Consider the following 14,637-nt stretch of genomic DNA (forward strand, 5'->3'; position numbering starts at 1 on the left):
TGGTGCTAAAAGGTCATGGGTTCCGGTAAAAGCTTTTGGATGTTTAGACTAGAATCTCTCAGGAGACCTTGAAAAGTGAGGAGGCTAGAGACGCCTGATTTGGAGGAGTCGGGGTGTAGAGGTTAAAGGGCTGGTGGTAAGGCAATGAAAGAAGTGGCTCCATTTAACCGCACACGTAATTTACTAAGTATTTACTGAGTACCTGCTGTGTGACCTTCTTGCATATCTGTTTGGGGATGTCCCAAGAAACCGAAACCCACCATCCTCATCTTCATGTTCGAAAAGCTTCAGTTCATACACCTGCAACTAATACAACATTGTAGATCAACTATACTCCAATATAAAATAAAATTAAAAAAAAATAAAAGTTTCAGTTCATTCCAACCCCTCTTATGGTGCTGAATTTTAAAAACAGCTTTATTGAGATATAATTCACAGACGATACAGTTCACCCATTTAAAGTGTACAGCCGATTAATTTTAGCATCTACACAGACATGTACAACTGTGGTGCTGATTTTAAAGGATAAACGTTTGAGTGCAAAGTTTGGAATTCAGTTCCTCTAATTTATGCTGTAAATGAGGGAGAGAGGACCCAAACCCCAGAATAAATTCTCCACTCCCACCCTCTTGAGCAGAATCACAGAACAGTGGAAAGGTGCAATGGTGCTTTGACTAAAATGTCCACCAGGTGGCAGCAGGACCCTCACCCTGTCTCTCGTTAGTTTAAGTGCAGACAAAACCAGTTTGGAAGGCTATGCGCTCAGAGGGTCTCCAACCTAGGGACTGTTTCTCTCCCCTGATCCTTCCTGTTACTTATTCTTTTCTTCTGGGTAACTCTAAAGGTTCTGGCCCTGCTAACCGGTCCTAACCCACAGGGATTTATCATTCTGGAGACACAGTAGATTTCTGAGTTAATCTGGGTCTTTTGAGAAGCAGTAGCCACGACTGGATAAAGGTGCAAAGGTTTTTAGTGGGGGAAACACCTGTGAGTGAAAACAGGGAGTGAGCCTAGGAAGGCTGGGAGAGTTGTCAGACCAGAATGTAAGTCTGACCCCGAATAAAGGAGAGAGGGTAGGAAAGTTGGGTGGATTCCTGCAGTATAATTAGTCTAAGAAAGGTTTGCCAAGACCTTCAGGGAGCCCAAATAAACCACCAGGAGAATTCTGTGTCTCCCAGGAAAGGGGCTGCCTTAATATCCCTGCTAAGCTCAATTATTGGCTGGGCTGCTCCTAGGAATTGGAAGTTCCCAGGCTGCACACCTAGAAGTGGCCCAGGTGGAGGCTCCTGGTCAACTACTCCACCAGTAGTGAAGGTCTGTAGGGCCTGTTCTCATGGCCTCCACACCTTCCTTTGGAGAATGAGTAGCCTCAGCCCTCAGGAGTCTCCACCAAGGGCCAGCTGTATTCCCCACCTCTGAGGGGGGCAATTCAATCCCCACCTCACACCTCTGTGCTGACTTTTCTCCCCACCTTCCAACCCCACCCCCAGAGACCGGAGAACAGACTCCTCCCATTCCCTGCATCTGACTCTCTGCTCTCCTGGATGGATCCAAGCACATGCACCCTCCCAAGAAAGCCCTACTTTTTCCAGGCCCTGCCTTTGGCACCTTCTTGCTTATAAGCCCTGAAAAGTAAAGGAGGTAATGGGATTAGCTGGGTGTTGGCTTCAGCCCTGACTCACAGGCCCAGGTACCAGCCTGCCCTGGCAGGAAGCGGTTGGCCGGCACCAGGCCCCATCCCTTTCCTGGGGTCCTGCTGTCCCGGGTGACCCTCCTCTGTCCCCAGAGTTGGCAGTATGGTTCTGGCCTCAGCCAAGGCCAAGTATATAACAGGGCAGCCATAGCTTTGTCACGTGGTCAAGAGGCCCAGGTAGCTCTTGGGGGTCAGGAAGAAGTTGGCATTTGCCCATGGAAAGCAGAAGTTTGGTAAGAAGGGTGTTAGGAAAGAAGACTGCTGGGTGCTTGGCATGACAGGGACTGACTGAGTCAATAGCCTCTGCGGGCGCCCTGAGTGCTCTTGGGGCTGAGGGGACTGCTGTGCGTGGAACTCTGGGTTTGGCGCCTCCCTCCCCCTGGCTGGTCCTCAGCTGAAAGATAGGCCTGGCAGGGATGGGATGAATACAGCTGACTCTCTGGGCTGCTGCCTGAAAGGAGCACATGGGAAAACCAAGGATTCTGCAAAAGCATGTCTGGGCCAGATGACTTTGCAAACCCAGAGTCCCTTAGGGAAATAGAAGGAAATAACTCTGGGCTTTAAAAGGGCATCCAGCCAACCCCTGGCATGGGAGCAGCAGAGAAATAGCCTGGAAATCCACCCTGATTACATTATTTACACCTAGACATCAAAGGTAAAGCTGGGGGCAAGCGTGGGGTTTTCCCTTTTCAGGTAGCAGTCGGGAGAAGCAGGACCAGCACAACGCATTCCCACTCTCTGCTTAGCACGATTGTTCTGTGCTGGGCAAAGCACTACTTACTAGACAAATCTATGAAGTATCTACCACACACCCAGCAGATGTAGGTGATACATTCCCACCACATCATCCTCCACCCCGATAGCCCCAGACTGGCACAGCTTTTCTGAGCCTTGTAAAAGAAGGTTAAATATGTCAATAAATATTAGTAGTTTGTCAGAGCACCTAGGCCAGTGCACAGGAGTAGACACTTAAAAAAATGCTAAATGTGTTTGTCTCAGGCCCATCCTCTTCTTCTAATCGATTCTAGGGGCACTTTGGTTAGGAAGGGCCCCTCTCCCTTTCCTGAACCCATACGCCACTTAATATGTATGGTATGTTTACACCCTGCCGTCAACAGATACGATCCTGCCTGGTTACCTCTTGTGCTTTGTCCTGTTTCTCTTGGAAAGCTGCGAGCTCCCCAGGGGCAGGACCAGAACTCTGGCTCCATTCTCCACTCCTGTCCCCTTCCGAACAGAGAATTGACCTTCCACTGGGCACTGCGAAGCCTCAGTCAACACACAATCCCCAGGTGGATACACTGGCTCCGAGGATGGAATTGGTCCAGAGGGAGAGCAGCAGACTCTTGGCTGGGAAAGGCTGGGGGTAGGGGGGCACAGAGGGAAGCTTGGCTCTGGATACAGCCAGCTGCCCTCTGGACCTTGCAGCCCTGCTGTGCCCAGCTCAGCTGCTGTGTCAGTGCAAAGCAGGGTGACATCAGCTGTGGAAGAGGTTACTGTCAGGCAAAGGGAAGGGCAGGGGAGAGCAGGCTGTCTGTGCTCCCTGGGTGCATGAGGCTACAGGCTGGATCAGCTGGCGGGGGAAAGGGTGCCTTGTGGGGGGTGAGTACAGACAGGGACCTGCAGGGAGCAGCAAAGAGGGAGGGAGAGGGAGGAGAGAAGCCAAAGAGAGGGGGCAAAGGGCATGGAATGGCTAAGGCCCCAAACCTTCCACCTGTAGGAGAGAGGGAACACTGGTTCAGAATTCTGGAAGACAGTGAGACTCCCTTTAGGGCACTTAGCCACTGTACGAAGCAAATGGGGGTACACCTCTCTCTGACCACAAAAGCAAGTCTGGGGCAAACCACCTCCTCCCCATTCAGCTCAGAACAGAGTCAGGGCAAGAAAGACTTTCCTTTCAGCTCACGTATTTGTTATTGGAGGCCCTGGGCCTGTATGTGCCTGTCCTCTCTGCTGCCCACCATAGATGAAATGCTCAGGTGTGGGATGCCTTCCCGGGCTGGGGGAAGATCCCCTGCAGAAGGTCAGGTCACCACAGAAATCGCCAGGCCTGGCCGTGGTCCCGTGATCTCTGTCCCCCGGCCTCACCTACCTGGGTTGTCAGTGAAATCTCTGGTCCTGGACCCTGGTCCTAAGACCTTGGTCCCCAGGTCTCGCCTGCCCAGACTGTCAGTCCCTGGGTCACACCTTGCCCAGAGACATGAACTGTTCCCAGTAGCACTCACTCTGATCTGCAGACATAGCCCCAGTTCCCAGAGACAGGTAGTAATTACTTGGTAGAGGCCCCTCCCCCAGCACTCACAGCAGCACATGCAACTATGTGCGTACACGCAGGCATGCGTGCCCACGCAGGCATGCGCGCCCACGCACATGCACGTGTACACACACACACACACACACACACACACACACACACAAACACTGCTGTTCTGTGCCTGACGGGCAGAATCTGGGGGAGAAGGGCTGCAGAGAGGTAGGTCACAGCTCCAGGGATGGTATAGATACACAGACGTGTGGTCATACAGGGAGTTGGCTGGACAAGTGCACCGTCCTTTCCACAACCAGGGTCACAGAGCACAAGACCTTGCACCATCTCTCTGGCCTGGGGCCCTGGAGGAGCATGTTCCAGGTCCTAGTCAGCAGAGTGTCAGTTTTGAGTCTCTCTCCCTCTTCTGAGCCTCTAAACTTGTCCTAGAACTGCCCTTCTCCACATCATCCATCCCAGTGGCCCCTTGAGGCTTAGCACTGCCATCTCCTCTAGGAAGTCTTCCCTGATTCTCCCATGCTGTCTGGCGTGTGCCTCTCCTCTGGAGTCCATAGCACCCTGTGCTAAACTCCATCAGCCAGTTACAAGGATCTCCTCCACTATGGTGAACTGCCCAAGGGCAGGACCTCCTTATGACCTCAGCACTTACCACTGTGCCTGGGACCGCGTGGCGCTCCACATTCACTGAATGAGGGAACCAATATATTTATGTGGGTGTGGGGGCCCCATCCCTTGTTTCACTTGATCTCCCCCAGAAGCCAGCGGGTACCCAGAAGACAGAGCAGCCTGGTCCACACTCCTCCGGGCAGGAGGAAGGGAGTCCACTGATGCTAGCTCTCCTGGCTGTCTGCTGCCTGTGACTCAGCTTGGACCATGAGACAGGGAAAAGCCCACAGCCCAGGAGGCTCCTGCCCCTTCTCTCTGCACAGAGGACAGGTTGGGGCAAACCCTGGGCCAGATGTGGGCATTGGCTTCCATCCCTCCCCCACATTGCCAGATCCCACGGGAAAGCCTGAAGTCACTGTTGTGAGGACTGTTTATACAGCTCTGGCCTCTTGCCCTGATGTCACAATGCCATGGGCAGTGTGGATGGCACTGTGGGGTTAGTTGGGTCATACCTTGTCTCAGTGTGCTTGTTTGTCCTGAGATGCCCTCAGGATCTGAGGGGCTGAAGCAACAGTAGCTGGGAGAAAGCTTGGGCACTCGTTAGTCATGGGGGAAGAGATGGGCCAAGTTTGTGGCATCACTGAGTAGGACCTTAGGTGAAGGGAATGTATTATCTTTACTTATGTACATCTAAGGTTTGGCTTAGATCTGCGTAAAAGAGCGAGGAAGGAGGAGGTAAGGAAGGACAGACCAGGGGGGAGTTGGGGTAGGAGACAGGCCTGATGTCCCTCAGCACCTATGAGGCTCACAGCTGGTCCTTCTAAAAGCCTGACCTCCCCAGGCTCAGACCTTATGGATGTTGCTGGTCTCTCCTTACAGGGATTCCAGAGGGCAAAAGGAAGGGACTGTCAAGTGGGCTGTCCAGGTTGCATGAAGATCTGTGAACATACTCCTCCTCCAGTCCCGTTTGACATCTGACTCGGGACAGTCACAGATCCTCAAGGGAAGTGTTACCCAGGCACCAGTCCCCACCACTAAGCTGCAACTCCATCTTCCTCTTTCCTTCTGCAGCCTAATGTGCCATGATCCCAGGCATGTGTCCCCAAGCTCCCTCTCCCTAAACAAGGAAAGGGAAAAGGGAGGCCCAAACTGTGTCCAGTGCTGGGGCCTATCCATGTCATAAGCAGGTATTCATGAGAATCACGAGATTTCTTGGGATAAAGGTCACACATGTGCAGAAAGCCTATCACAGGGGCCCTCATCCTTTCCCCAAACCCCTGGGAGACCAGAGCTAGATATTTATTGACCTCCCACCTACGAGGGAAGTATATGATAATTTAAGTCTGCTTGTTCCCATTTCACAGACAAGAAACTGAGGGACAGCATTAAAAGAGAATGTCAGAGATGAAGCTGGGACTAGAGTTGGAAGAGAAAGGAACAGGTTCTGGAATCTTGCTTTTTTCCATACTCCTAAGTGTCAGCTTATTTGCCCAGCAGTCATCTACTGTGTCATCCCCTTGCCTACTGCGCACAGGCAAAGAAACTGAAACCTACAAGGGTATGATGTGGTTGGCCACAAAGCAATGCAGAGCCAGTATCATGATGCCTGGGCTGCCAGGGTCTTCAGAACAGGGACTCTGGAGGCTTCAACCTGAGTCCAGGAAGCAGACAGACACTAGTAAACCGTCAGAATGACCAGCATGCAGAGTGTGCCCCTACATTTCAAAACCCTTGCCCCAGCCATGTCAGAGACAACAGAGGGACTGTCTTGACAGACATGGCAGCTGATGTTGTAGCCAAGCACTCACAACCACGGGAGGTGAAAAAGGGAGAAGCAACCTTGCCTCACAAGTCTGCTTCTTCCTGAAAGCCCGGGAAATCTCCGGGAGTGGGCCACCCTCCCTACCCACACACCCGGAGGACTCCTCTTCCAGGCAGATCATGGCTTCCCAGGGAAGCCTACTGCACTTTCGCTGGGCTGCTTAGAGTGGGACACCCAAAGCCATGCTTGGAGCAGCAAGGTCATTAAAGAGAGGCCTTCACACGGGGCGGGGTGGGGGGGGGGCTGATGCCATGCTGATAAGCGCCTCTATATCCCAGAGGCAGCTCTCTCTCTCTCTCTCTTGACAGTGACCTGCTTGCCTGCTTGGGGTCATGTCCTTTCTTTGTGGGTGGGAGGAAATTTTGACAGAACAATCAACATCTTTGCCCTCCCAGCAGTGGGAAGAGGTAGAAAAGTCCTCTGAATTGACCTCCCTTTTCTCAGGTGTCCCTGTGAGCCAGAGGTCAGGTATATGCAACAGCACAAGTACTGGGGATATTTCACCTGCCGGACTCTGATGGGAAACAAAATGAAATAAGAGCTAGGGCACAGAAATCCTCAGAAACCTCCTCACCCCTAACAGAGGTCAGGAAGGGATGAGAGGCCAGGTGAAGAGACTCAGTCTCTCTGGCAAGCTCTGCCTGCAGGCTGTTCCCTGCAACTACCTGCAGCCTAGAAATCAGCCTCACCGATGGAGATTCTGTCTACTCTGGGTCCAGCCCAGGAACATCCAGGACAGCAAGTCTGAGTACATATTTGTGTCCCAAAGAGGAGCCAGAAAAGTCATAGCTAAGTGGGAACTCAGCCCAGAAATAGGCACAAATTTGAAGCAAGAGACTATTAGGGCCAGCGGACAGCAATTTAAAAAAAAAGAAAAAAGATGTGAGCTTTGGGTTCCTCTTGAGCACAGACCATGCCCAGAATCTCCAAAGTTCCTGCATTTCATAGAACCATGTACTCTAAATTCCTTTATTCTTTCTTTTTTCCTGCATTCAACGTTATATATGTTTATTTTTTAAATTATCTCTCCCACCAGAATATAAACTCCATGAAGACAAGAACATGGAGCTTTTTCACCAGTGTCCCTATCTCCCAGAACAGTGCCTGCTCTAGAGTAGAGGCTCAATGAATATTTATTGCATTTTATTATTTTTGTTTGTTTGTTTATTATTGCATTTTAAATGAATGAATAAAAGAATGAATGAAGCAAATTTTCGGACTCCCTTTCCTGGGCTCTACGCTTGTTCCCAACCCTTCCTACTTCAGTTGAGATAAAATTACCATATAATAAACTATGCAGATCATAAGTATTCTGTTTGATGAATATTGACGATTGTATATAATCAGGTAACCAGCTCCGCAAACAAGATATAGAACACTTCAATCATCAAAATCTTCCCTTGGGCCCCTTTCCAAGTCAAATCCCCCTATCCTGGGCAACCACACTCTAACTTCTCATACTACACATTAGTTTTTCCTGTTACTAGATTTCATATAAAGGAAATCGGTCAGTATATACTTTCAGTGTCTAGCTTTTGGTTAGCATGTTTTTTAGAATCATCCACATGGTTGCATGTGTTTGTAGTTCATTCTTTCCACAAATTGTTTATCCATTCTCCTCTTGCCAAACTTTGGGGTTGTTTCCCATTTGAGGCTATAATGAATGAAGCTAATAATGAATTTCCTTGTACAAGTCTTTTGGTGGACATATGTTTTCATTTCACTTGAGGACAGTCCTAGGAGTGGAATTACTGGATCTTAGGATGGATGAATGTTCAACATTTTAAGAAACTGCCAAACTGTTTCCAAAGTAGTTGTAAAGTTTCATGCCTCCACCAACAATGTTTGAGGGTTTCAGTGATTCCCCATGGTCACCAACATTTAGTGTTCTCAGTCCTTATCACTTAGCCATTCTAGTGTTAGTGGTATCTCATTATAGTTTTAAAAAATAGCTTTATTGAGAGACAGTTTACATTCCATACGATTTATCCATTTAAATTGTACAACTCAGTGGCTTTTAGTATATTCACAAAGTTGTACGTCCAATACCACAATCAATTTCAGAACATGTTTGTTACCCCGAAAAGAAACCCTGCACTCCTTAGCCATCACCCCCACCCCAACACACACAACCTCCCCATTGCCCCCTCCAAGCCTTAGGCAACCACTAACCTACTTTCTGTTTTTATAGATTTCGTTATTCTGGACAGTTAATGTAAGTGGGGTCATACATATATGGTTCTTTGTTGAGTGGGTTCTTTCACTTAGCATGATATTGTCAAGGTTCATTCATGTTGTGGTATGTACCAGTACAGAATTCTTTTTTACTGCTGAATAACATTCCTCTGTAAAAATATTCCACATCTAATTTATCCATTAGTCAGTTCATGAACATTTTAGGTTGCTTCCACTTTGGGGCTGTTATGAATAAAGCTGCTATGAATATTTGTGTACCAGTTTTTGTGTGGACATATGTTTTCATTTCTCTTGGGGATATACCTGGGAGTGAAATTGCTGGATCAGATGGCAGCTCCGTGTTTAAACTTCTGAGGAGCTGCCAAACTGTTTTCAAAAGAGGCTGCACCATTTTCCATTCCCAGCAGCAGGATTTCAATTTCTCCAAATCCACACCAATACTTTTTATTTGTCGTATTGAATATAGCCATCCTAATGGGTATGAAGTATCTCATTTTGGTTTTGACTTGCATTTCCCTGATGGCTAACAATATTGAGCATCTTTTCATGTGCTTATAGGTCATTTGTGAATCTTCTTTGAAGAAATATCTATTCAATTTTTCATTGGGTTAGTTGTCTTTTTATTATCGAGTTGTAAGAGTTATTTGTATGTTCTAGATATGAGTTCCTTACCCAATGTATGATATGCAAACATTTTCTCCCATTCTGTGAGTTGTCTTTTCACTTTCTTGATAATATCCTCTGAAGCACAAAAGGTTTAATTTTGATGAAGCCCCACTTATCTATTTTTTCCTTTGTTGCCTATGCTTTGGGTGTCATATCTAAGACTAGTGCTGTTCAGTAATTTTTCATGTGCTTATTGGCCATTTTTATGCCTTCTTTTGTGAAATGTTATGCTTAAATCTTTTGCCATTTTTGAGTTGTTTATCTTTTTTTTTTTTTTGGTGGTACACGGGCCTCTCACTGCTGTGGCCTCTCCCCCTGCGGAGCACAGGCTCCGGAGGCGCAGGCTCAGCGGCCATGGCTCACGGGCCCAGCCGCTCCGCGCCATGTGGAGCATGCAGAGGGACCGTCTTGACAGACATGGCAGCTGATGTTGTAGCCAAGCACTCACAACCACGGGAGGTGAAAAAGGCAGAAAAAACGCAACTGAAACGCAAAAAAAAAGATTTGTGCAGTGTATGGAGAAGGTGCAGTGACTGATCGAACATGTCAAAGTGGTTTGTGAAGTTTCGTCTCGGTATTTCTCTCTGGACAATGCTCCACGGTCAGGTAGACCAGTTGATAGCGATCAAATTGAGACATTAATCGTGAACAATCAACGTTATACCAAGCAGGAGATAGCCGACAAACTCAAAATATCCAAATCAAGTGTTGAAAATCATTTGCACAGCTTGGTTATGTTAATCGCTTTGATGTTTAGGTTCCACATAAGTTAAGCAGAAAAAAACCTTCTTGACAGTATTTCTGCATGCGATTCTCTACTGAAACATAATGAAAACGTTCTGTTCTTAAAACAAATTGTGACGGGCAATGAAAAGTGTATACTGTACAATAATGTGGAAAGGAAGAGATCATGGGGCAAGCGAAATGAACCACCACCAACCACACCAAAGGCCGGTCTTCATCCAAAGAAGGTGATGTTGTGTATATGGTGGGATTGGAAGGGAGTCCTCTATTATGAGCTCCTTCCGGAAAACCAAATGATTAATTCCAACAAGTACTACTCCCAGTTAGACCAACTGAAAGTGGCCCTCGATGAAAAGCATCCAGAGTTAGTCAAGAGAAAACACATAATCTTGCATCAGGATAATGCAAGACCGCACGTTTCTTTGATGACCAGGCAAAAACTGTTACAGCTTGGCTGGGAAGTTCTGATTCATCTGCCGTATTCACCAGACATTGCACCTTTGGATTTCCATTTATTTCAGTCTTTACAAAATTCTCTTAATGGAAAAAATTTCAATTCCCTTCAAGACTGTAAAAGGCACCTGGAACAGTTCTTTGCTCAAAAAGACAAAAAGTTTTAGGAAGATGGAATTATGAAGTTGCCTGGAAAATGGCAGAAGGTAGTGGAACAAAACGATGAATACGTTGTTTGATAAAATTCTTGGTGAAAATGAAAAATGTGTCCTTTATTTTTACTTAAAAGCCGCAGGAACTCTCTGGCCAACCCAATAGAAACTTTATGGTTGTGGGTTTTACATTTAGCTCTATGACCCCTCTCAAATTAATTTTTGTGTGTGGAGTGAGCTAGAGGTTGAGGTTCGTTTATTTTATATGGATATCCAGTTGTCCCAGCAATACTTGTAAAGAGACTTTCCCCTCCACACTGTATTGACCTGGGACCATTGTAAAAAGTCAGTTAACCATATACGTGTTGGTGGATTTCAAATTTTCTAATTTATTTCATTGATCTATTTGTCTTTACTTTTTCTAACTCCACACTCCCTTGAATACTCTAGCCTTATAGTAAGTCCTAATTAAAATAGTTTAATTCCTCCAATTTAATTCCTCCAAGATTGTTTTTGGCTACTCTAGACCCTTTTTGCATTTCCACTTAAATTTTAGAATCAGCTTGTCTATTTCCTCAAAGAAATCTGTTGGATTTTTATAGGGATTAAATTAATCTATAGATCAACATTGAGTCTAACCATCTATGAACACACTATGTCTCAATTTCTATTTTGTCTCCATTTCTTTAAGAATTTTTAAGTTTCTCTCAGCAACGTTTTGTCATTTTCAGTGTAGCTATCCCACAAATATTTAGTTAGATTTATCCTTTGTATGTGATATTTTTGATGCTATTGTAAACAGTATATTTCAATTTTCATTCTCCAATTGTTTTAAAATAGAATATAGGATGGAATAATTTTTTATATTGACTTTCTATCCTTGACCTTTCTAAAGTCACTTACCGATTTGGGCTTTGTGTGTGTGTGTATTCCGTACATTTTTCACACACAAGTTACGTCTTCTGCAAATAATAACAGTTTTACTTTTTTTTTTTTTTTTTTTTGCGGTACGCGGCCTCTCACTGTTGTGGCTTCTCCCCTTGCGGAGCACAAGCTCCGGACGCGCAGGCTCAGCGGCCATGGCTCATGGGCTCACGGGCCCAGCCGCTCCGCGGCATGTGGGATCCTCCCGGACCGGGGCGCGAACCCGGTTCCCCTGCATCGGCAGGCGGACGCGCAACCACTGCGCCACCAGGGAAGCCCCTAGTTTTACTTTATTTTTCCTATCTTTATGCCTTTTATTTCTTTTTCTTGCCCATTATGCTAGGTAGGATTTCTAGTACAATGTTGAATAGAAGTGGTAAGAGATTATATGCTTGCCTGTTCCCCTATTTTAGGGGAATAATTTTTAAATATTTCACCATTAAGTATAATATTAGCTGCAGCCTTTTTGTAGATGTTCTTGGCTTATAAGACCAGATCCAGGAGCACTTGAGAAGGGCTGAAGAAGAGAGAGACTTTTATCTGTGACCTCTAGCTAATGACATCTTATTTACCTAAGAGAGCTAAACAGGGTCTGTTTCTTCTTCATCCCTTGAGTTGAAGAATCAAAACAAAGTTCAGAAACTGCCATGGTACCCTGTGCCCCTCTTCGTAGAGCAAGATTTATAGGTCCAATTTCCATCTCCCAAGCATACTTTATACTTTCCTATTATATGCTAAAATAGCTATCATCTTAATCAATGTATAAATGCAACTGGATACGGATATTGATCACATACTTATTTATAACTTCTAATTTGCCATTGACCTAATACTTCTTTTTTTTTTTTTTTTTTTTTGCGGTACGCGGGCCTCTCACTGTTGTGGCCTCTCCCGTTGCGGAGCACAGGCTCCGGACGCGCAGGCTCAGCGGCCATGGCTCACGGGCCCAGCCGCTCCGCGGCATGTGGGATCTTCCCGGACCGGGGCACGAACCCGTGTCCCCTGCATCGGCAGGCGGACTCTCAACCACTGCGCCACCAGGGAAGCCCCTGACCTAATACTTCTTGATATAAAAGCTCATGCTGGGACTTCCCTGGTGGTCCACTGGTTAAGACTCTGAGTTTCCAGTACAGGGGGTGCGGGTTCAATCCCTGGTCAGGGAACTAAGATCCCACATGCCACGCGGAGTGGCCAAAATATTAAAAAAAAAAAAAAAAAGTTAAAGCTCATGCTTTCCCCATAATATTTCTCCTACCACACAGCCATGTTTCATGGGCTGCAGCAAGCTACTGAGGGCTTTAAAGTAATGGATGACACACTCATAGCCACGTGATATGCCCCAGATGAACTTCAGGGAGGAAGCCCAAGCTAGGGAACCATTCACCTGTCTATCATAGTTATCAACAGTGAGATGGGCTCCCCCAAACTTGCTCCTTATCCGGACCTTCCCTAGACTCCCAAAGGTTCCCTCTTTGGGACAAGGGTAGTATCTTGTCTTCAGAGAGGAATAAAATATTCCTGTTCTCCATTTTTGTCTTGGCAGGCCTCCCCCTCCTTTCTCTGGCAGAAAAATGAATGACCTACCACCTGGCTTACAAAATAATGCCAGCATTAAGTGATAACAGCAGTAACACCTACCTGAGTCTAAGTGAGGAGGAGGGCAGTTTCCAGGCCACTCTGATTTTTCAGCTTGTGCTCTGCTGAAGTCCAGGGTCTGGAGGAAACAGGCAGTTAAAGAGAAAGAAAGCTGCTCTCAATGGTAGAGCCACCTTTGGCCACAATAGAGGGTACACCCCCAAAGAAACCCTGGATCTTCTCCCTTGAGGAATAACCCTGTAGATGGCAGAGGAATTAAGCAAACCAGACACCGCAGGGAGAGCCTGGAGAGGAGCATCATATGCATAGACTTCTCTCCCACACACCTGCTGAGGGCTTCTGCGCCGTGACGAGATAGCTGTCCATACCTGAAGACATCTAATCTCATTCAAAACTTTTGTACTAGACAGGGAGCCAGGACTGGAATAGAGGTGGATGGTGACGGGCCAGGGAGCTGGCCTGACCCCAAGACCAGTGGCCCGCTAGGGAGCTCCTTAGTCCTCCTCCCAGGCACTCGGGTGCCTCTCTTCCTGAGAAGCTAGTGGTGGGCACAAAACTCCTCACTTTCTCCTCTTCCCAGAGGAAGGATCCTGGGATAGTATTTGGGGAGGCAGGGGTGTGGCAGAGGCTGGGAGAAGGCACAGCCTGCCTGGTTCCCAGCTTACTCCCATGGTAAGGCTCCCACAGGCCCAGAAAAGACAGGGCCATGAGGGACAGATGAAGTCAGAACATCTCAGGGGCCAAGGATTCTAAGCAGGGATTCCGACCTTGGGCTCCATCATTACATTTCTGGGCTCAACTCCTAGCTCCATCACTTACTGGCTGCTGTGACCTTAGACAAGTTATTTAATCTCTCCATAGCTCAGTTTTCTCATCTTTAAAAGGGAATAAAGGACTACCCACCTCACAGGGTCACAAATAAGGATTAAATGAAATGATTCTTGTGGATTGTCTTGCAGTAATAATTCACTACACGTTAGCTATTCTTGTTCCACTTACAAGTACTTTCTCTTGCTTCTGAGTGAAAGCACACGTCTGGCGCTTCCTGCCTTTCCCCATGAAGGCAATTCCAAAACTACAACCCGGCAATCTGAAGAATCTCCAAAACATCCCGCACACGTTCTGGAGGCGTGGGCACAGGGATGGGACAGCTCACTGGTGCCTGGCGGTGAACGGCCCCTGCTGGGCGTGCCCAGTGGCTGAACATCGTGCGCACGTGCAGGTTTACACATCAGTGCATCTATGCGTGCGCGAGGCTGGAGACCCGCGAGTTCAGCAGTACGGGGTTAGCGCCGCGCCGCTGGTAGGCGGGGCAGAGCCATTGTTCCGCCGCGGACCGACCCCCACCCCCACCCCCTGCGCGCTCGCCACGGAGAAAGGCGGGGCTTCGCTGGGCCCGCGGCCCGCGACCCCGGGTTTGAAAGCAAGTCTCCCCTCCTACGCGTCTCGGCGAGCGGGAAGGCGGGGGTGCAGTTGTGTGTAGTGGTCGCTCGTGTGGCTTCCCCACTCCTTCCCGGGA

The sequence above is a fragment of the Physeter macrocephalus genome, chromosome 20 (genome assembly GCF_002837175.3).
Source record: "Physeter macrocephalus isolate SW-GA chromosome 20, ASM283717v5, whole genome shotgun sequence".
NCBI lineage: Eukaryota > Metazoa > Chordata > Mammalia > Artiodactyla > Physeteridae > Physeter > Physeter macrocephalus.